This window comes from Molossus molossus, unplaced genomic scaffold (genome assembly GCF_014108415.1).
Source record: "Molossus molossus isolate mMolMol1 unplaced genomic scaffold, mMolMol1.p scaffold_m16_p_1, whole genome shotgun sequence".
In the NCBI taxonomy this organism is placed as follows: domain Eukaryota; kingdom Metazoa; phylum Chordata; class Mammalia; order Chiroptera; family Molossidae; genus Molossus; species Molossus molossus.
The window spans coordinates 194,676,233-194,699,118 of NW_023425344.1; the positions used below are offsets into that span (position 1 = coordinate 194,676,233).

The following is a 22,886-nucleotide window of genomic DNA, read 5'->3' on the forward strand; positions in this document are numbered from 1 at the left end:
TTTTCTATATATTGCATCTATGTTCCCATTAATCTCTGTTTTGTTATGTAACTGCTCCTTCTGAATGTTCTGAATGTGAAGAAAACTGTGGGTAAGAAAAGGGTGTATTTTGAAGTTAGGGTTAAATAAACCCATGAGGGAAATGTTTGTTATACTTGGTTGCATTCAGAACAGCACCTTGTTCTTGGATAAGAAAATAATTGGGTTAAGAAGATATATGCTCCTGTAAATCTCTTGCCAACAGATACATAAAATGAAAGAAATTACATACCTATCATATTGTCCATGGTGCCATTTTAAGCCATTCAAACCTATTTTGTCAGTGTAGTCATTCTTCCAGATACAATGCCTATTGAGATGCTCTGACATAGATCTTTTGGAAAGAGCTTTTATGTCAGTTTCTCTCCTCACTGTCAATTTCACTTAACTTTGTGTGCCTATGAAATAGCATATTTATCAGGATTGATCTTTGCAATTCTCTTTTTTTCTTCCCTTCTTATTGTCTAGTCTTTAAAATTAACAAGTAGAAGTCAAAACTTGTACTTACTAATCTTTGAATCTCTCTTGTGTCCCTTTTTGTATTTGTTGAGGTCCTACTTTCGGATGGCTTTTTAATTATTTCCTATAAACTTAGGAAATAATTGAGGATAGATTCTGGCTGAATACATTTTTAGGCCTGCTTAGCCTATTTTTATTAATAACAATAATCATAACTAGCATTTGTCACAGAATAGTTTAAAACCTTTCACATGTTGCATATTCATGTTGCATATTCACACCATCTCACCAAGAAGTCATCTAAAAAATCCTGTAGTTTTCCCCTTTATTTTATTATTTTTTTCCATCTCCATATAGTCCATATATACCCTCTTTCACCTCCACTCACCTCCGTCCCCCCTCCTCCCACAGTCACCACACTGTTGTCTGTGTCCATGAGTTGTTTCTCTTTTTTTATTTTGCTTGTTCTCTTCACACACATAACCTCCTTTCAGCACCCCACCACCTCCAGCGAAGCTTTCTGCCTGCGCTCTCTGAGTCTGTCTCTCTTTTGCATGTTAGTTCAGTTCATTAGATTCCATATATGAGTGAAATCATGTGGTATTTGTCTTTCTCTGACTGGCTTATTTCACTTAGCATAATACCCTCCAGGTCTATCTATGCAGTTGCAAAGGGTAACATTTTTTCCTTTTTTTATCCTCATCCAAGGATATTATCAGATAGAGTGGGAGGGAGGAAGAGGGAAAGGGAAGGGAGGAGGAGAGAGAGAGAGAGAGTCATAAGTACCAGAGATTCACATCTACTGGTTGCCTCCTGCATGGCCCTTGGACCAGGGATGAACTGCAACCAAGGTACATGCCCTTGACTGGAATCGAACCCACAACTCATTGGTCCACAGGCCGACACTCTAACCACTGAGCCAAACCGGCCAGGACAAATTTTCTTCCTTTACGGCAGAGTAGTATCCATTGTGTAAATGTACCATAGCTGATTTATCCACTCATTTACTGCTGGACACTTGGGCTGCTTCCACATCTTGGCTATTGTAAATAATACTTCAGTGAACTTAGGGGTGCATATATTCTTTCAAATTAGTGTTTCAGGTTTCTTTGGATAAATCCCCAGAAGTGGAATTGCTGGGTCAAAGGGCAGTTCCACTTTTAATTTTTTGAGGTAACTCCATACCGCTTTCCAAAGTGGTTGCACCAGTTCGCATTCCCACCAACAGTGCATGAGGGTTCCCTTTTCTCTACATTTTCACTAGCACTTGTTTGTTGATTTATTGACAGGCATTCTGACAGGTGTGAGATGATATCTCATTGTGGTTTTAATTTGCATTTCTCTGATGATTAGAGATGGTGAACATGTTTTCATATGTCTGTTGGCCAACTGTATATCCTCTTTGGAGAAGTGTCTATTCAGGTCTTTTGTCCATTTTTAAATTGGATTGTTTGTTTCTTTGGTGTTGAGTTTTGTAAGTTCTTTATAAGTTTTGGATGTTAGCCCCTTATCAGATGTTTCGGTTAATATGTTCTCCCATTCAGTGGGTTGTCTTTTCATTTGTTGGTGGTTTCTTTTGCTGAGCAGAAATTTTTGAATTTACTATAGTCCCATTTGTTTATTTTTTTCTTTTGTTTCCCTTGCTTGAGGAGATATATCAAAAAATGTATTGTTACTAGAAATGTCTGAGATTTTACTACCTGTGTTTTCTTCGAGGAAAAAATCCTTTACCTTTTAGAGGTCAAGGAAATTTAGGCTCAGGGAATGTAGAATACTTACCAGATATTAAATATCTAAGACTAGTATGACTATAAATTACTATCCCTTTCTATCATATTACATTTGCTGAAGTATAAAAGAGACCCAAAACAGTTGCTATTTCTACTTGTCAAAGATTTTAAAGACAGATACTCTAGATGTTATAACGTGATGTGATTATCATTTTTTCTTATAAAAATGTTCACTTTTGTATGGAAAAAAAACAAAGCTGTGTAATAAATCGGATAGGTTTGCTTCCTGATTTTACACTATATTTGACCTTGGAAAGATAAAATACTTAATTTCTGAGACTCAGACTTCTCATCTGCAAGGCGATTTATAAGAAATGTGTAAGAAGTAAATAGAGGATGTTTCATAAAGTATTTGGTGCAATATCTGGAATTTATTAAGTAATCTATAAGTGTTCCTCCTTTTACATCCTGTCTCACAGATCTCTTCTGATACAAAACCATTTTGGAATTTACAGTTTTGGATGCTCCTTAGGGAGGAAGCTGTTTAGAATTCCCAAAGTATGTCCTGAATAAGATGAGGGACCTATTACACTTTTAAAATACCAATAGATTCTATAAATCAGGAAAAGTAAATTATGTTGGAAAAGTTTATTGCATCACTGATTTTCGGATTTGGAGATTATTTTGGGAAAAAGTATGTAATCCAGATTCTTAGGAATGTAGTTTCCAAAAGAAGAGGCTTCAGTTTCTCAAGTCTATTTTAAAGGATATGTACTTCACAAGGTAGTTATGAGACCTAACTGAGATTATGTGGTCAAAGACAACACAGTCAATTAATTTTAGTTCTTTTTATGATATACTTTTGTTGTAATTTATTCTAATGTTTTCTGAGAATGACAGGCTTGGAAGGTTTTCCTTTAACATATTGAACTGATGCTTAATCCTTTATGCTATCAAATGAAATATTTGGATGTCGTTTTATATCATAATCAATGTGCTACATTTTGCATGGAGCGGACCATATTTTTGATGTTTAGGAAATTATAGTGATTAAACAATGAAGTATCAGCTGTCCTGAACCGAATATTTTCTCTGCATTGATGTTGCCATTACATCTCATTGAGTTTATACTTTTCTGAGTTTGTGCTCTGTGAATACTGTTTTTGATTTGCCACTAACCCTGTTGCGCTCTTTTAGATCACTTTTCCTTAGTATCTTTCTTCTCATTTTGGAATCTTACAGTCTTCTTTTGGACTTCTGTACTCTTGTTTGTGGGCTATTCACATTTTTTCTTCCACTTCTTTCATTCATGAAGTACTTATTGACATTCCACTAATTTTCTCTCACTGGAATTAGTTGGGCAAAACAAAAATGATTAGTTCACACACCTGGGCAAAAGTAGTGTTCATTCTCATGGGGAAAAAAAGAAACATTATACTACGGAATGATAATAGTTCTAATAGTGATGGCTCAGGGAGAGTAGAAGCACAGAAACAGAAGCAGTACTTGATTATGAAACCTCGAGGGTATACAAAGTGAAAATGATTATCTGTGTTTTTTTTTCTTTTCTTTTTTTTTTTTTTATCCTCACCCGAGGATATTTTTCCATTTTTTGTACAGATAGAGAGGGAGGGAGACAGAGGAAGGGAGAGAGAGAGAGAAACATCGACATGAAGAGACACATCGAGTGGCTGCCACCCGCACGACCAACCAGGGCCGGGGACAAACTGCAACCGAAGTACGTGCCCTTAGCGGGAACCGAACCCGGGTCTCTCCAGACTGCAGGCCGACGCTCTAACCGCTGAGCCAAACCGGCCAGGGCTGATTATCTGTTTTGTAATACCAGAAATAGAGGACTTAATCCTGGAGACGTCTTCCATTATACAAGTGAACTTGGTCAAATCAGTTACTTATTCTGGGCATTAGTTCTAACATATAAAACAAAACAAAAAAATTGAACGAAATTATAGTTTCTCAAACTGTGCTTAATAGGATCTTCATAAACAGTTTGTAAATACAGATCTCTATGGTCCACCCTATTTATGTATTATTGAGTTACATGAAATTAAACCAATTTGTTAGTGTTAGATTTGATTGTTTTTAATGTTATTGTAAATTACAAATCTTTAAGAAGGGAATATAATATACTTCTCACATATTTTCCCAACCAGGGAGTTCTTCTATATCACTTATGAACTGAGTTTGACTGCTAGTAACAGTCTTAAGAAATAGTAAATTCAACAACTTACACATTTAACTAATTATTTATAATCTTTGATGCATTGCAAGTTCATTTTTTAATAAGGTGTGTAGTAATGGTTTCATTTTATTAGTACCATTGTTAGTTTTTTTAATCCTCACCTGAGGATATTTTTCCATTAATTTTCAGATAGAGTGGGAGGGGGAGAGAGAGAGAGAGACAAACATTGATGTGAGAGGGACACATTGTCTGGTTGCCTCCGGCACATCCCCGACCAGAGCTGGGAACAAACTACAACCAAGGTACATGCCCTTGATTGGAATCAAACCCGTGACTCATTGGTCCACGGGGTGATGCTCTAACCACTAAGCCATACCAGCCAGGGCAGTACCGTTGTTTAAGAGATTATTCTTTTTTCCATTGAATTCCCGTGTTACCTCTGAAGATCAGTTGACGTATATGTTAGGATCAATTTTTGACTATTCTGTTACATTGTTTTTTTATTACACCAATACCATACTGTCTTGATTACTGTATATTTAAAATAAATCTTGATATGAGATAGTGTTTGTCTTCCAACCTGTTATTTGGTTTCAAAATTGCTTTGCCTATTCTATATACTTTGCATATAAATTGACATATTCAAAACCATGCTATCAGTTTCTACAAAGTCCTCTGGATTTTGGTTGGGATTGCACTGAATCTATAAATTAGTTTAAGGGAACTGCTATTTTAACTATGGGGAACCTTTTGATGCATGAATATGGTATGTCCTTGTAGTTAAGTCTTCTTTAATTTCTCGTAGTAATGTTTTATAGTTTTCACTGAGCACTTGTACAAGTTCATCTTGTACAACTTCCATTCAGTTTATAACTAAATACTTTTTTATTTCAAAAAATTTTTTTCTTTATTGAGTTTTAGAGAGAGAGGAAGGGAAAGGGGAGAGAGAGATAGAGACATAGATGAGACAGAACATTGATTGGCCACCTCCTGTACGCCCCCACTGGGGATCAATCTCACAACCTGGGCATGTGCCCTGACCAGGAATTGAACCAGCAGCCTCCTAGTACATTGGTCAACGCTCAACCACTGAGCCACACCAGCCAGGCATTTTTTTAAAAAAAATTTTTCATAAATAATTTTTAATGTTCTTATGATTGTACCTTTATTTCAATTTCTGGTTGTTCATATCTTATATAAAACTACATTGCATTTCTGTATATTGATCTTATATCCTGCACCTTGCTAAATTGACTAGCTAGAGTAGTTTTTTGGTACATGCTAGAGGAATTTTTTTTGTTGTTTTATCCTCAACTGAGGACATTTTTACATTTATCTTCAGATAGAGCGGGAGGGAGAGGGGGGGGGAAGAGAGAGAGAGAAACATTGATGTGAGAGAGACACACTGATGGTTGCTACTCGCACAACCTCAACTGGGGCCGGGGATGAACGGCAACCAAGTCACATGCCCTTAGCAGGAAACAAACCCAGGACTCTCTGGTCTGCAGATCAATGCTCTAACCGCTGAGCCAAACTGGCCAGGGCAGATTTTTTATTTCGATCGTATTGTCACAGGACGGAGAGGTCCTTGTTTTCCCTGTTGTGGAAGTGGGGTTCTTGGGATACTTGGGATACTGCTGGAATTAAGATTTCAGGAGGCCCTCATGGGAAGATGAGGTATAGCAGAAAGTTTTATTTCTGTGGAATTATACCCCTGGGTTTCTGAAGTCCCATTTTCCTTAGTCAGTCATAGAAAAAGTGTAGCTGGGGCTTTAGTAGAGCTAAAATAAGAGCCAGTGTCCAGAGTTCCCTTTCCATGTTGGAGCTGGATCCAGTCAAGCTAGCTTAGCTTGTGTTACCCTGCTGCTGTCCATCAGTCCATTGCATGTTGGGTCTTCTGGGCCACATAGCTATGGAGGAAACACAGGCAGGAGCAAAACAAGAGAGCCACATGAGCCAAGGGGAACCAAGAGTGGGGACCAACAAGAGAACAGATTCCTTTGTTTAGGAGAGTATGTATTCCCAAATTTTCATGGGCTTGCAGTCCTTCCCTTCATTCTGGCCAACCATCTCTGTTCCAAGGTGTGATCGACAGGCAAGTACCTTCCTTATATTACCTGAACTTTACTGGGCATGTGTCTGTTTCCCTTTGTTGGATTCCTTCCCCCAGAGATGAACAGGTAATAGGCTGATGGTTCACTGGGGAGTGCAAAGTTACAGCTTCCTGGTGAAGCTGCCCAAATCAGTCTTATATTGTCTGGCCTTTCCCCTTTGCTTCATTTCTTTTATTAGTAACTAGCTAATAACAATAGTATCTGTATGTCTTCCATGAATAATGAGTTTTACTTTTTCCTTTCCAATCTGGATTTTTTCCCTTTATTGAATTGTTTGTGGTTTCTTCTATAATGTTGAATTAAGTAGCAAGATTGTTCTTTTGTTGTTGTTAATCCTCACCTGAAGATATTTTTTCCACTGATTTTTAGAGAGAGTGGAAGGAAGAGAGGAAGGGAGGGAAGAAGGGAGGGAGAGAGAAACAGAAACATCAATGTGAGAGACACATCGATAGGTTGCCTCCCACACCCACCCTTACTGGGGCCAGGGATCAAACCTGCAACTAGGTATGTGCCCTTGACTGGGAATCAAACCCACAACACTTTGGTGCATGGACTGACGTTCTAACCGCTCAGAAACACTGGCCAGGGCACTTTGACTTGGTCTTGATATTGGGAAAACCATCAGTCTTTCACTGTTAAGTAGGATGTTAGCTATATAGGTTTCATTCATGTGACTTATTAGATTAATGAAATTCTCTTTTATTTCTACTTTGTTGAGGATGGAAAAATGGATGCTGGATTTTATAAAATGTTTTTTCAGTATCTATGGAATGGAGATTCTCGTGTGTGTGTGTGTGTGTGTGTGTGTGTGTGTGTGTGTTACGGTGTGAATTATATTGATTGCTCATTTTAATTTTAAACCAACCTTGCATTCCTGAGTTAAATAGCACTGGGTTATAATGAATTGTTCTTTTTATATGTTGTTGAATTCAATTTGTTGAAATGCTATTAAGAATTTATAGCTCTGGCCATTGTGGCTCAGCAGTTAGAGAGTTGGCCCTTGGACTAAAGAATCAAGAGTTTGATTCTGGTCAAGGGCATGTACCTTGGTTGCAATTTATTCCCTGGACCTGCTCAGGGCCCTGAAGGGGCATCCAGTCCATGTGTCTCTCACGTCAATGTCTGTCTGTCTGTCTCTCCCTCCCTCCCTCTCCTTCTTCTCTTCCTCCCTCTTTCCCACTCTATCTGAAGATAAATGGAAAAATATCCTCAGGTGAGAATTAAAAAAAACAATTTTTGTATTTGAGTGATACTGATCTGTAGGAATTTTTTTTTCTTGTAATGTCTTTGTCAGAATTTGGTATCTCAGTAGTATTGGCTTCAGTGAATCAATTGAGATGTATTATTTTTTTCTTTTTTTGGACGAATTTGTGTAGAATTGGTATTATTTCCTCCTTAAATGTTTGGTAGAATTTACCAGTGAAGATATGTGACCTGGAGTTTTATTGGGGGGATGATTTTTAATTACAATTTCAATTTTTTAATAAAGGACTATTCAAGTTATTTTTTTGGAGTGAGTTTTGTTTGTGTATCTTTAGAAATATGTTCATTTCATCTAAATTAAATTTATTGGCATAAAATTATTCATAATATTTCTTTATATTTTAAGTATTTGTATTAGTTATCTCTTGCTACATTAACAGGTTACCAGAAACAGTACCTTAAAATTTATTGTCTCACACATTTATTGTCTCACAGTTTCTGTGCGTGAGGAATTTAGCATAGTTTAGCTTTGTGCTCTGCTTCAGGGTCTCTTACTTGGCTATAAACAAGATATTGGCCAGAATTGGGGTCTCATTTGAAAGACTGATTTTGGAAGCATCTCCTTCCAAGCACATGTTTTTTGATAGGATTCAGTTCCCTTTTGTTTGTTGAACTGAGAGCCGCATGTTCCCTATTGGCTATTGCCTGGAAGTGGCCCTCAGTATCTTGCCAATTTGGTCATTTCATCACAGCAGCTTCATCAAAGTCTGTAAGGGAGAGGGTCTGCTAGCAAGATAGAAGACACAATATTGTGGAGCCTCATCATAGACATGGCATCCCATCACTTTTGCCATATTTTACTGATTAGAAGCAAGTCATTAGGCCAGCACACACTCAAGAGGAATGGTTAATATTGGGGTATGAACACCAGAAGACAGAGACCATGGGAGCCATTTTAGAGTCCACCTGACATAATGTTTGTAGGATCTGTAGTTACCATACCAACCTCATTCCTGATATTAGTGACTTGTTTCCTCTTTTCTTCCTGATCAGTATGGCCAGAGGATAATCTATTTTACTGACAATTTCAATGGATTTTTGGTTTTGTTGGCCCTTTTCTATTGTTTTTCTCTATATGTTTGACTTCTGCTCTTATCTTTGAGTTTAATTTGCTCTTTTTTTCTAATTTCTTAAGGTCATGTTTGAGGTCATTGATTTGAGACCTTTCATCTTTTCTAAAAAGCACATTAGTACTGTGTATTTTCCTCTGACCATGATGTTTCCTGCATCCCATAATTTTTACTATGTTGTGTTTTCATTTCACTCAGTTTAAAATACAGCCTAAAAAACTAAAAGCATTTTCCTTAAGAATAGGAACAAGACAGGGATGCCCACTTTCACCACTCTTATTAAACTTAGTACTGGAAGTCTTAGCCACAGCAATCAGACAGGAAGAAAAAATAAAAGGGATCCAATTTGGAAAGGAGGAAGTGAAACTGTCATTATTTGCAGATGACACGATACTATACGTAGAAAACCCTAAAGATGCCATCAAAAATTTACTAGACTTAATAAATGAATTTGGAAAACTAACAGGATACAAAATTAACGTCAAGAAATCGATGGCATTCTTATACACCAATGATGAACTCACAGAAAGAGACACTAAGAAAACAATCCCATTTACCATTGCAGCAAAAAAATTAAGATACCTAGGAATAAACTTAACCAAGGAATTGAAAAATTCTCATTGAAAAAAAGAAATAGAGGAAGATATAAAAAAGTGGAAGCACATACCCTGTTCATGGATTGTAAGAATTAACATCATTAAAATGTCCATACTACCCAAAGCAATCTATAGATTCAGTGCAATCCCCATCAAAATACCAACGGCATACTTCACAGAATTAGAACAAGTACTTCAAAAGTTCATATGGAACCAAAAAAGACCTTGAGTAGCCAGAGTAATCTTGAAAAAGAACAACGAAGTTGGAGGGATCACATTACCAGATTTCAGGTTATACTACAAAGCCACTGTAATCAGAACAGCCTGGTACTGGCACAAGAACAGGCATATTGACCAGTGGAACAGAAAAGAGAATCCAGAAATGGACCCAAAGCAATATGCTCAATTAATATTTGGCAAAGGTAGCAAGAGCAGACAGTGGAGTAAGGACAGCCTCTTTAATAAATGGTGTCGGGGAAATTGGACAGCTACATGCAGAAAAATGAAACTAGAGCATCAACTTACACCATACACAAAACTAAACTCAAAATGGATGAAAGACTTAAATGTGACTCATGAATCCATAAAAATCCTAGAAGAAACTGTAGGCAACAAAATTTCAGACATCATACGCAGCAGAATTTTCACTGATACATCACCTAACGCAATAGAAACAAAGGAGAAAATGAACACATGGGACTACATCAAACTCAAAAGCTTCTGCACAGCGAAAGATACAATCATCAAAATGGAAAGGTTACCCACTATATGGGAGAGCATAATTGCCAATGATATATTAGATAAGGGGTTAATTTCCAATATATAGAGTGCTCATACAACTCAACAAAAGGAAGACAAAGAACCCAATTAAAAAATGGGCAGTGGAACTAAATAGACACCTCCCAAACAGGACATACAAATGGCTAAGAGACATATGAAGAAATGCTCAACATCGCTAATCATCAGAGAGATGCAAATTAAAACAACAATGAGGTATCACCTCACCCACGTCAGAATGGCCACCATCAACAAATCATCAAAGGGGATTTGCATTTTTTTTTTTTATCCTCACCCAAGGACATTTTTCCATTTTTTGTTCAGGTAGAGTGGGAGGGAGAGAGAGGAACAGAGAGAGAGAGAGAAACATCGATGTGAAAGGAACACATCGAGTGGCTGACACCCGCACAACCGACCATGGCCGGGGACAAACTGCAACCGAGGTATGCGCCCTTAGTGGGAACCAAACCCGGGTCTCTCAGGGCCGCAGGCCGACGCTCTAACCGCTGAACCAAACCGGCCAGGGTGGATTTGCATTTTTTTTTAATTAATCAATTTATTTTTGTACAGATGTTTCTCCTTTTCCCCCCACTGATTCCCCCCTCCCTCTCCTTCCCCACTCTGTCCCCAACTTTGTTGTCCATATCCATTGTTCACGCATACATGCATATAAGTTCTGTGGTTTATCTCTCCCCCACCACCCCCTCTTCTGGGGATTGTCAGTCTGTGCCCCACTTCCACGTCTCTGGGACTACCCCATTACTCAGATTGTTATGTTCATTATATTCCACAAATAAGTGAGATCATATGATACTTGTCTTTCTCTGTTTGGCTTGTTTCACTTAGGATAATACTTTCCAGGTCCCTTCGTGTTGTCTCAGGATAATAGACACCTTTCCAAACAGGACATACAAATGGCTAAGAGACACATGAAGAAATGCTCAACATCACTAATCATCAGAGAGATGCAAATTAAAACAACTATGAGGTATCACCTCACACCTGTCAGAATGGCCGCCATCAATAAATCATCAAACAACAAGTGTCGGCAAGGGTGTGGAGAAAAGGGGACTCTAGTACACTGCTGGTGGGAATGCAGACTGGTGCAGCCACTATGGAAAACATGGTGTTACCTCAAAAAATTAAAAATGGAACTACCATTTGACCCAGTGATCCCACTTCTAGGAATATACCCTAAGAAGCCCGAAACACCAATCAGAAAGAATATATGTACCCCCATGTTCGTAGCAGCACTATTTACAATAGGTAAAATCTGGAAACAGCCCAAATGTCCATCAGTAGACGAATGGATAAAAAAGTGGTGGTGCATATACACAATGGAGTACTATGCAGTACTATGCAGAAAGATCTCTTATCCTTTGAGACTACATGGAGGGACCTGGAAAGTATCATCCTAAGTGAAATAAGCCAAGCAGAAAAAGACAAATACCATATGATCTCACTTATATACGGAATATAATGAACGTAACAGTCTGAGGAATGGGGTAGTCCCAGAGACGTGGAAGTGGGGTACAGACTGACAATCCCCAGAAGAGGGGGTGGTGGGGGAGAAATAAACCACAGAACTTATATGCATGTATGCATGAACAATGAACATGAACAACAATGCTGGGGACAGAACAGGGAGGGAGGGGGAGGGGGAATCAATGGGGGGAAATGGAGAAACATCTGTAACAAAAATTAATTAATAAAAAAAATAAAGTAAAATACAGCCTAATACTTCCTTGACCCATGAATTATTTACAAATATATTAATTAATTTTGAATTTTTGAGATTCTCTAGAAATATTTTTATTATTGATACTTAATTTAATTCTGGGATCAGAGAATTTGCTTCATTTTAGTTCTTTGTGTAGATTTATATTTCTTTCGTGTATTTTTTTCCTTTTGACTGAAGGACTTTCTTTAATAGTCCTCATTGTGCAGGGCTATTGCTGATGGAATTTTTCATCTTCCATATGCCTGAAATATTCTGTATAGAATTTACTTTGTTTTTTCCCTCTCTTAGAAATCATTATTCCTGCATTGCCAATATCCAATGTCTCAAAACTGTTGTTAAATGTATTTTTTTAGTTCGGTGATTGTTTCAATTGTGAGGGTTAATCTGGACTCTGTTCCTTCGTCCTGTTTTGATGTGGAAATGGAAATGAAGTTCTTAGGCTGATCTGATAGGGACCGTGGATTTGCAAGCCCTAGGAGCAGCGCTTTTGAGTGAATATAAAGATGAAGTCCACACTATTAGCTTCTCCTGAGCAGTGCTGACAGGTACTGGCTTATTTAAGAGATCCTTTGAATTTTGATACCCTATTTGCTCTTGTGCAATTGCTTTTCTTCCTACCAACTATCCCCAAATATTTGTTTACTGATATTTTGTAATCAAAAGCCAAACATATCTTCTTTAATATAGTAAGATTAGATATCTGCCTTTGATTACCTATGTAATTTTTGGCGTGCCCCTTGACTTTGTGAGTCTTTTTTTCTCATCTCTGAAATGAGGCCTCTGTCTTAGAGTTTTAAACCTGGGTTTCCTGCCCAGCCGGTGTGGTTCAGTGGTTGAGCATCTAACCATGCACCAAGAGGTCGCCAGTTCGATTCCCGGTCAGGGCACATGCCCAGGTTGTGGGTCCTATCCCCAGTACGGGGCATGCAGAAGGCAGTCAGTCGATGTTCTCTCTCATCGATTTGTCTATCTCTATCTTTTCCTTCCTCTCTCTCTAAAAAATAATAATAAAAAATAAACCTGAGTTTCCAGATTCTGTTGAGGTGTAATGGTAATGGGGGTTCATGATTTATTTTAAAATATAGTAAATACGGTGGCCCCTTGAACAACATGCATTTGAACTGCACAGTTCTACATATATATGGATTTAAAAAAATATGTATATAGAATAGTCTGCTCTCTGGATGTCTAGAATTCACATCCTCAGCTTCAACCAATGGTGGTTTTAACCAAAGACGGATCGAAAAGAGTTGGGAATCTGTGGATGCAGAGGGTGACTATATGCATTGTTCTATGCCATTTCATGTAAGGGATTTGAACATACTCAGATTTTGGTATCTGTGGGGGCCCTCGACTCAGTCCTCTGCAGGTACTGAGGGATGACTGTAGTTAAGTTTTAGGGGAGTCAAAAGTTATATGCAGGTTTTTTACTGCATTGTGGTTGGTGCCCCAAAGCAACCCCTCAGCTCCCTTCCCCCGCTCACATTAGTCAAGGATCAACTGTACTCTCATCCAGCAGTTTACCTTTCCAGGGACCTTTTGGGGTCTCTCAGACCCTTTTAATTATTTTTGCATAATGAATACTATTTTCAAGATATTACTAAGACCTTGTTTGCCATTTCAGCCTTACTCCTTCCTTAGTGTACTGTGAATTTCCAACTACTACATGATAGATAATGATGCCTTTGCTTTGACATTTCTTGTGTTTTTAAAATTTCTCAGGTGTGCCCTGGCCAGTTTGGCTCAGTGGTTTGGCGTTGGCCCACAGACCAATGAGTCGTGGGTTCAATTCCAGTCAAGGGCGCGTAGCTTAGTTGTGGTTCATCCCTGGCCTTGGTTAGGTCCTGCAGGAGGCAACCAGTCGATGTGGCTCTGTCACTTTGATGTTTCTCTCTGTCTCTCTCTCTCCCTCCCACCCACTCTATCTGATAATAAGTAGAAAATATCCTCAGGTAAGGAATAACAAAAAAAAGAGAGAATAAAATTTCTCAAGTGTTATTTCTGATATGGTAAATATCAATGGGTATGTCCCATATAAACAAAAGCTCTTTGTGTTTTTAGTATTTTGTCAGACAAAATATTTTTTATACAAGAAGCCCCGAGACCAAGGGAGTTCTGAGACATTGAAAACAGCTGGCTTAATGGAAATTATTCTCTATTTAAGTGTACACTCCGCCCTGGCCAGTTTGGCTCAGCGGTTAGAGCATCCGCCTACGGTCCGGAGAGACCCGGGTTTGGTTCCCGCTAAGGGCATGTACCTCGGTTGCAGTTTGTCCCCGGCCCTGGTTGGTCGTGCGGGTGGCAGCCACTCGATGTGTCCCTTTCACATCGATGTTTCCCTCTCTCTCTCTGTTCCTCTCTCTCCCTCCCACTCTATCTGTGCAAAAAATGGAGGAATGTCCTCGGGTGAGGATTACAAAAAAATAAAAATAAGTGTACACTCTATTGTCAGATTTCTTGGTTCTGGTGATAAAAAATTAGTGGCTAACATTAAGTTATCTGCTGTCATAGTTCCAAGTTTGTCAATTTTCTACCATTCTCTGAGTTTGGGAAAGTTATTTAAATTCTCTAAGACAAAATTTTCTTAGCTATGAGCTGAGGGAAATATAGTATTTGTATATAGTTTAAATGAACTGATATAATACATGAAAGCCCTTAATACAGTGCAGGCATGTACTGTATATCTCAGTTAATTTGTTTAGTAGGCACTCAGTTTAAGTTAGCTGTGATGATTATGCCATGGAAATGTGCTTATTGATGTTTTAGTTTTGTAGTTATAATGTTTTGTTCTCCTTTAGGGCATTCTTAGGAAAACTTCATGCTGTTTCTTTGCCTTGTGCTTTCTGGAAGTGCTCGTTTACTTCTGATGTTTCTATTTGAAGCTGCGCTGGTATATTGCCCTTTTTTAAACTGGTCATACCCAACCCAGGAGTTTAACTTGGAAGTTGGCTGACTGGCTTGGGTTTTATTTAAAATTTCACTGGTCATGTGCCCTGGCCAGTTTGGCTCAGCAGTTAGAGCGTTGGCCTGCAATCCGGAGAGACCCGGGTTCGGTTCCCGCTAAGGACACGTACCTCGGTTGCAGTTTGTCCCCCTCCCTTGTTGGGACGTGTGGGTGGCAGCCACTCGATGTGTACCTTTCACGTCGATGTTTCTCTCTCTCCCTCCCTCCCACTCTGTCTGAACAAAAAATGGAAAAATGTCCTCTGGTTAGGATTAAAAAAAATAATAAATTTCACTGGTCATGCCATCTTGCCCCATAGACTAATAGGGAGTCTGATAATACTAACAGAATAATGGTGCAGAATAGAAGGAAGCTTCTTACTGGCAGTTGATAATCTAGACTTTGAGTCTGTTTTGTAATCTTGGTTACTCTGAGCTAAAGCTTTATAGTTTTATAAAGCTTTATAGTTCTAAAGCTATATAGAACTAAAGCTATATAGTTCTTTAATATCTAAAATGATACCAGTCTTCACTACATTGGCCTTGTAGTGTTAGTTTTAAATCTCCTGTGAATTGATATGAGGTATATGGCATTTTTATTAATCCCAGCTTTGTTAATCTCTTACTTGCAGATCTTTAGCAAGACAATCAGTTTAACTAGTATCTCTCCATCTGTTTGGTAGGTAAAATAAGTGTGAACTATATAGTAGCTTAGTGTTCTAAAATCCTATTCTGTGTAACACCCTGGAGTAAGTAATATATTTTTTGCTTTTTCTGTTTTAATAAATATACTTTTTTCTGTGATGCCTAGAGACGTTTTGATTTCTCCATGTAAAGAATGGGTTTTAAACAGAAAAAGAAATACAGAAAGCTGTCTGCTTATAAACTTCCAAGTACAACAAAAGCTATAGGCCAGAGCAAGAGCATATCAACTCTGATTTATTGCAGTTACTTGGATATATTTGTGAATACGGATGAGTTCAACTTAGAACTAAACCTGTGTGAATTTTTTTAGGTGATCATCTGGGATTTCATGTTCAAAAGCATTTCATGCCCTTGTGCTAAGCAGTATTTCATGTATCCATCATATTTTCTGAGGATCCTTTCCCCCTCTAAAATATTTTGATGCTCCCTTTCCTCCCACCCATGACAATTCAAGACTTGCCAAGCCCTTCATCTGGGATTATAGTAATTATATGAAGCTATTTCTTAGCATTCATAAATAAAAAATTACCTGGAGAGGTTATTCATCTTCTCAAGAAAAACATAAGCACTTAATTAGATGCAAAAATTCTGTGCTGGTCTCTTTGGGGATCATAAAGAGGAATTAAAACATTCTTGCCATTTAGGAATTTATGGATCTGGGTGACAGAATCCATTTCTCCATCAAGAAAATTGATTATATGTTAGCAGCTGACCTCTTAAAGGAGAGCAGAACTATAACATTTTAAATATTATGTAGCTTTTTCAGATGTAGAACTGATTCATTAACAGTGGGCATTGTTCATTTCTCATTTATTTATTTATTTTGTTTAATCACTGGAGGATATTTTTTCATTGATTGTTTTTAGATAGATTGGAAGGGAGGAAAGGGGGCGGGAGAGAGAAATATTAATGTGAGAGAGATACATCAATTGGTTGCCTCCCGCATGACTCTGACCTGGGCCAAAATTGAACCTGCAACCCAGGTACGTGCCCTTGACTGAGAATTGAACCCGCCACCCTTCAGTCCACAGGCTGATGCTCTAACTGCTGAGCTAAACTGGTCAGGGCTTCATTCATTTATTAAATTAACAAATTTTATTAGTCATATACTGTGTGCTCATTAATGTGATTGTCACTAATGATAAAGTAACCAGTAATAGAAACACAGACCCTGCTTTCAGGTAACAGACTGTTGTCAACCCACTTGTCTTTTTGTTGAAGGACTATTATCATTTTTCCTATTACTTTATTTATATCTTTTTAGTTTGAATTTTATTTTTTCCATCATCATTTATCCCCTCTATGCCCTCTTCCATCTCTGTCCATCCTCCTCCACCCCCATAATCTCCACACTGTCCATGAGTTCTCTCTCAATTTTTTTTCGTTTTTGCTCAACTCCCCCCCCCACCACCCCCCAACACCTCCCTCATCTTAGCTGTCCTGCTGTCTGTCTACGAGTCTGTCTATTTTGCTTGGTAGTTCAGTTTGTTCATTAAATTCCACATATGAGTGAAATCATATAGTACTTGTCTTTCTCTGACTGGCTTATTTCACTTAGCATAATGTCCTCCAGATCAATCCATGATGTTGCAAAGGGTAATTTTTTTTCTCCTTTTTATGGCAGAGTAACATTCCTTTGTGTAATTGTACCACAGCTTTTTTTTTTTTTTAAATCCTCACACGAGGACATGTTTCCATGCTTGTTCTGATGGAGTGAGAGGGAGGGAGGGAGGAAGGGAGGAGCGGGGAGAGAGAGAAAGAGAGAGAGAGAAACATCGATTCAAGAAGGACACATCAAGTGGTTGCCTCCCGCAAGACTCTGACCAGGGCCTGGGACAAACTGCTACGAGGTACGTGCCCTTGACTGGAATCGAACCTGCAACTCATCACTGTGCAGGCCAATGCTCTTAACTGTTGAGCCCAACCGGCCAGAGCTGTACAACAGCTTTTTTATCCACTCATCTATGGGCACTTGGGCTGCTTCCAGTTCTTGGCTATTGTAATTACGCCTCAATGAACATAAGGGTACATATATTCTTTCGAATTAGTGTTTTGAGTTTCATCAGATAAATTCTCAGAAGAATCACCGGATCATAAAGAAGTTCCATTTTTAATTTTTTGAGGTAACTCTATAGTGCTTTCCACACTGGCTGCACCAATCTGCATTCCCACTAACAGTGCATGAGGATTCCTTTTTCTCCACATCCTCACCAGAATTTGTTGTTTGTTGATTTATTGATGATAGCCATTCTGACAGGTGTGAGTTGATATATCATTGTGGTTTTTAATTTGCAATTCTCTGATGATTAGTAAGGTTGAACATCTTTTCATATGTCTATTGGCCATTTATATGTCCTCTTTGGAAAGGTGTCTATTCAAGTCCTTTGCTACATTTTTTAATTTGATTGTTTGTTTTTTAGGTATTGATTTTTATATGTTCTTAATAAATTTTGGATATTAACCCCTTATCAGATGTATCATTGGCAAATATGTTTTTTCATTCCATGCTTTGTCTTTTTGTTGATGATTTCCTTTGCTATGCAACTACTCTTTAGTTTGATGTAGTCCCATTTGTTTATTTTTTCTTCTGTTTCCTTTGCCCAAGGAAATATATCAGAAAAAAATATTGCTACGGGATGTATCAAAAACATATTGCTACAGGAACCCTAACATTTCAGTCTTTCATTCATTTTGAGTTTATTCTTGTGTATGTTGTGAGGTGATCTAGTTTTATTTTTTTGCATGTATCTGTCCAATTTTCCCCACACCATTTATTGAATAGACTATCTTTAGTCCATTGTATGTTTTGCCTCCTTCGTCAAATATTAACTATAAAGGCAAGGCTTATTTCTGGGCTCTCTGTGCTGTTCCATTGGGCTATAAGTCTGTTTTTATGCAAGTACCATGCTGCTTTGATTACTATAGCCTTGTAGTATAGTTTGATATCAGGTTGGGCGATTCCTCTAACTTTATTCTTCTTTTTTTTTTTTAAAAGGATTTTGATATAAGAAATGTAGTCTTTTTTTTTTTTTTTTTATCCTCCCTCGAGGACATTTTTCCATTTTTTTTGTTCAGATAGAGTGGGAGGGAGAGAGAGGAAGAGAGAGAGAGAGAGAGAGAAACATCGATGTGAAGGGACACATCGAGTGGCTGCCACCCGCACGACCGACCAGGGCCAGGGACAAACTGCAACCTAGGTACGTGCCCTTAGCGGGAACCGAACCCGGGTCTCTCTGTACCGCAGGCCGACGCTCCAACCGCTGAGCCAAACCGGCCAGGGCTATTCTTCTTTTTCATGATCATTGTTGCTATTCAGGGTCGTTTATGGTTCTATACAAATATTTGAAACATTTGTTCTAGTTCTGTGAAATACTTCATTGGTATCTTGATAGGAATTACATTGAATCTGTAAATTGCTTTGGGTAGTATGGATATTTAATGATGTTAATTCTATTCATGAACATGGTATATGCTTCCACTTATTTTTGTCTTCCTCAGTTTCTCTCTTCAGTGTCTTATAATTCTTGAGTGCAGGTCTTTTATATCCTGGGTTAAATTTATTCATAGGTATTTTATTATTTTTGAAGAAATTATGAATGGGATTGTTTATTTTTTAGTTTCTCCGATAGTTCATTATTGGTGTATAAAAATGCCAGAGATTTCTGTATATTTATTTTGTATCCTACTACTTTACTGAACTTATTTAACAGTTCTAGTGGTTTTTTGATGGAATCTTTAAGGTTCTGTGTATATAATATCATGTTATCTGTAAATAATGACAGTTTTACTTCTTCCTTTTCATTTTGTTTTATTTCTTTTTCTTGTCTGATTGTTGTGGCTTGGATTTCCAGTACCATGCTGAGTAAGAGTGGTGAAAGTGGACATCACTCTTTTGTTCCCAGTTAAGGGAAACACTTATAGTTTTTGCCCATTGAGTATGATTAGGCTTTGGCTTTGGCTTTGTCACATATGGCCTTTATTACATTGAGGTATGTTCCCTCTATTCCCACTTTGCTGAGAGTTTTTATCATAAATGCTTGCTGGATTTTATCAAATGCTTTTTCTGCCTCTGTTGATATGGTCATGTAGTTTTTATTCTTCAACTTGTTTATGTAGTGTATCACATTTATTGTTTTGTGGATATTGTATCAACTTTGCATCCCCAGAATAAATTCCACTAGGTCATGGTGTATGATCTTTTAAAAATTATTTTTTTATTATTGATTTTAGAGAGAGAGGAAGGGAGAAGAAGAGAGAGATAGAAATATTAATGAGAGAGAACATTGATTGGCTGCCTCCTGCATGCCCCACCCCGGGGGGGGAGGGATTTGGGCCACAACCTAGCATCCAGCTGGCGACCTCTTAGTGCATGGGTCAATGCTCAACCATTGAGCCTCACCGGCCAGGCATATGATCCTTTTAAAGTGTTGCTAAATTTGGTTTACTAATATTTTGTTGAGGATTTTAGCATCTATGTCCATCAGGGATATTGGCTTATAATTTTCTTTCTTTGTCATGTCTTTTTCTGGTTTTGGAATTAGGATAATGCTGGCTTTGTAAAATGAGCTTGGGACTCTTCCCTCCTCTTTAATTTTTTGGAATAGTTTGAGAAAGATGGATGTTAGTTCTTCTTTGAATGTTTGGTAAAATTCACCTGTAAAGCCATCAAGTCCAGGGCTTTGTTGGGACTTTTATTTATTACTGCTTCAGTTTCACTAGTTGTAATCTGTCTATTCAGATTCTCTGATTCAGCTTTGAAAGGTTATATGTTTCTAGGAATTTATCTATTTCTTCCAAATTGTCCAATTTGTTGGTATATAGCTGTTTGTAATATATAAATTGTCCAATTTGTTGGTATATAGCTGTTTTGTTTTTTTTTTTTACAATACTTTGTATTTCTTTGATGTCAGTTGTTACTTCTCTTTTTATTTCTAATTTTATTTATTTGGGTCCTCTCTTTTTTCTTGATGAGTCTGATTAAAGGTTCGTCTTGTTTATCTTTTCAAAGAATCAGCTCTTGGTTTCACTGATCTTTTGTATTATTTTTTTAGAAGCTATTTTATCTATTTCTACTCTGGTGTTTATTATTATTATTATTTTTTTTACTCACTCTGGGCTTTGTTGTTGTTTTTCAAGTTCCTTTAAGTGGTAATGTTAGATTGTGTATTTGAGATTTTTCTTGTTTTCTTGAGATAGCCCTGTAATGCCATGAATTTCTCTCTTAGGACTGCTTTCCCTGTGTCCCACATATTTTGGGTTGATGTGTTCCCATTTTCATTTGTTTAAAGGTATCTTTTGACTTCTTCCTTGATCCCAGTTTTAACCCATTTATTGTTTAGTACCATGTTATTTGGCTTCCATGTCTTTGTATATTTTTCAGTTTTCTTCTTGTGATTGATTTCAGATTTCATAGCATTATGGTCAAAGAAGATGCTTGATGTGATTTCAATTTTCTTAAATTTATTAGACTTGATTTATGTCCTAACATGTGGTCTATCCTAGAAAATATTCCATGTGCACTTGAAAAGAATGTATATTCTGCTGCCTTGGGATGGAATGTTCTGAAGATATCAATTAAGGCTTCCATCTTCTTATTGATTTTCTGTCTGGAATATCTATCCATTAATGTCAGTGCGGTGTTAAAATCCCCTACTATAACTGTATTACTATGAGTCTCACCCTTTATGTCTGTCGAGGTTTTCTTTACATAATTAGGTGCTCCTGTGTTGGGTGTATAAATGTTTACAAAGTTTATGTTCTCTTGTTGGATTGATCACTTTATCATTATGTATTGTTCTTCTTTGTCTATTTCTTTATACTTGGTTTTAAAGTCTTATTTTGTCAGATATAAGTATTGCTACCCCAGTTTTGTTCTTCTTTTTTTCCCTTCCAGTTGCACAAAGTATCTTTTTCCATCCCTTTATTTTTAGTCTGTGTGTATCTTTCATTCTGAGGTGGGTCTCTTGAAGACAGCATATACATGGGTCTTGTTTTCTTATCTGTTCAGCAACCTTATGTCCTTTGACTGGAACCTTTCAGCCATTCACATTTAAAGTGATTATTGAGAGGTATGTTTTTATTGCCATTTTATTTTTTTCAACTATGTTCTTCTGTTTGTTTTCTTTTTCTTTTTTAACTTCTTAAGCAAGCCCTTTAACATTTCTTGTAATGCTGGCTTGGTGGTAACAAATTCCTTTATCTTTTTCTTGTTTGGGAAAGTCCTTATTTCTCCAATTTTAATGATAGCCTTGCTGGGTTAAGGAGCCTTGATTGTAGGTCCTTGCTTTTCATCACTTTGAATATTTCATGCCAATCCCTTCTGGCCTGAAATGTTTCTGTTTAGAAATCAGATGACAGTTTAATGGGAGCTCCCTTGTAAGCTAACTGCGTGCCTTTCTCTTGCAGCTTTTAAGATTCTCTGTCTGGCATTTTAATTATGATGTGTCTTGTTGCGGGTGTCTTTGGATCCATCTTGTTTGGGACTCTGCACTTTCTGGACTTGTATTTCTTTTTCCTCCGCCAGATTAGGGACGTTTTTAGACATTATTTCTTCAGATAGGTTCTTGATCCCTTGTACTCTCTCTTCTCCTTCTGGTACTCCTATCATGTAGATGCTGTTACACATCATATTGTCCCAAATGTCCCTTAAACTATCCTCATTTTTTAAAAGTCTTTTTTGTTTTTGCTCCTCTGATTAGGTATTTTTTTCTACTTTGTGTTCCAAATCACAGATTCAGTCCTCTGTTTCATCGAGCCTGCTGTTTATTCAGTATAATGTATTCTTTATTTCAGGTATGGCATTCTTCATTTCTGACTGGTCCTTTTTATGGTTGCTATAGTTTTTTCATGCTGTTGAGTATTTCTATAAGCATTACTCTAAACTTTACATCTGATAAATTGCTTACCTCTACTTTATTTAGCTCTTCTTACAGAGACTTACAATGTTTCTTTATTTGAGGCCTGTTTCTTTGTCTCCTCATTTTGGCTGCCTGTTTGTGATTATTTCTATGTGTTGGGTAGATCTGCTATGATTCCCAGTTTTGGTTGGGTGGCCTTATAAAATGACCCGTTGGACCCAGTGGTGCAGTCTCCCTGATCACCAGAACTGGGTACTCTAAGAGTGTTCCTTGTGCATGTTGTGTGGGCTCTCCTGTTATAATTGAGTCTTGATTGCTATTGGCCTGTTGTGCATGGGCTTGGCCCTCAGGCTGACTGACAGTGAGGCTCAACACCACCCCCCCCTTCCCCC

The 22,886-nt window shown here is 37.7% G+C and overlaps 1 protein-coding gene across 7 annotated transcripts in view; it reads left to right on the forward strand.

Annotated features, from left to right (window-relative positions):
* Positions 1–22,886, forward strand: part of TCF12 (transcription factor 12) — a 355,331-nt gene that overhangs the window by 141,118 nt on the left and 191,327 nt on the right. The gene's annotated exons all lie outside the window — the stretch shown is intronic.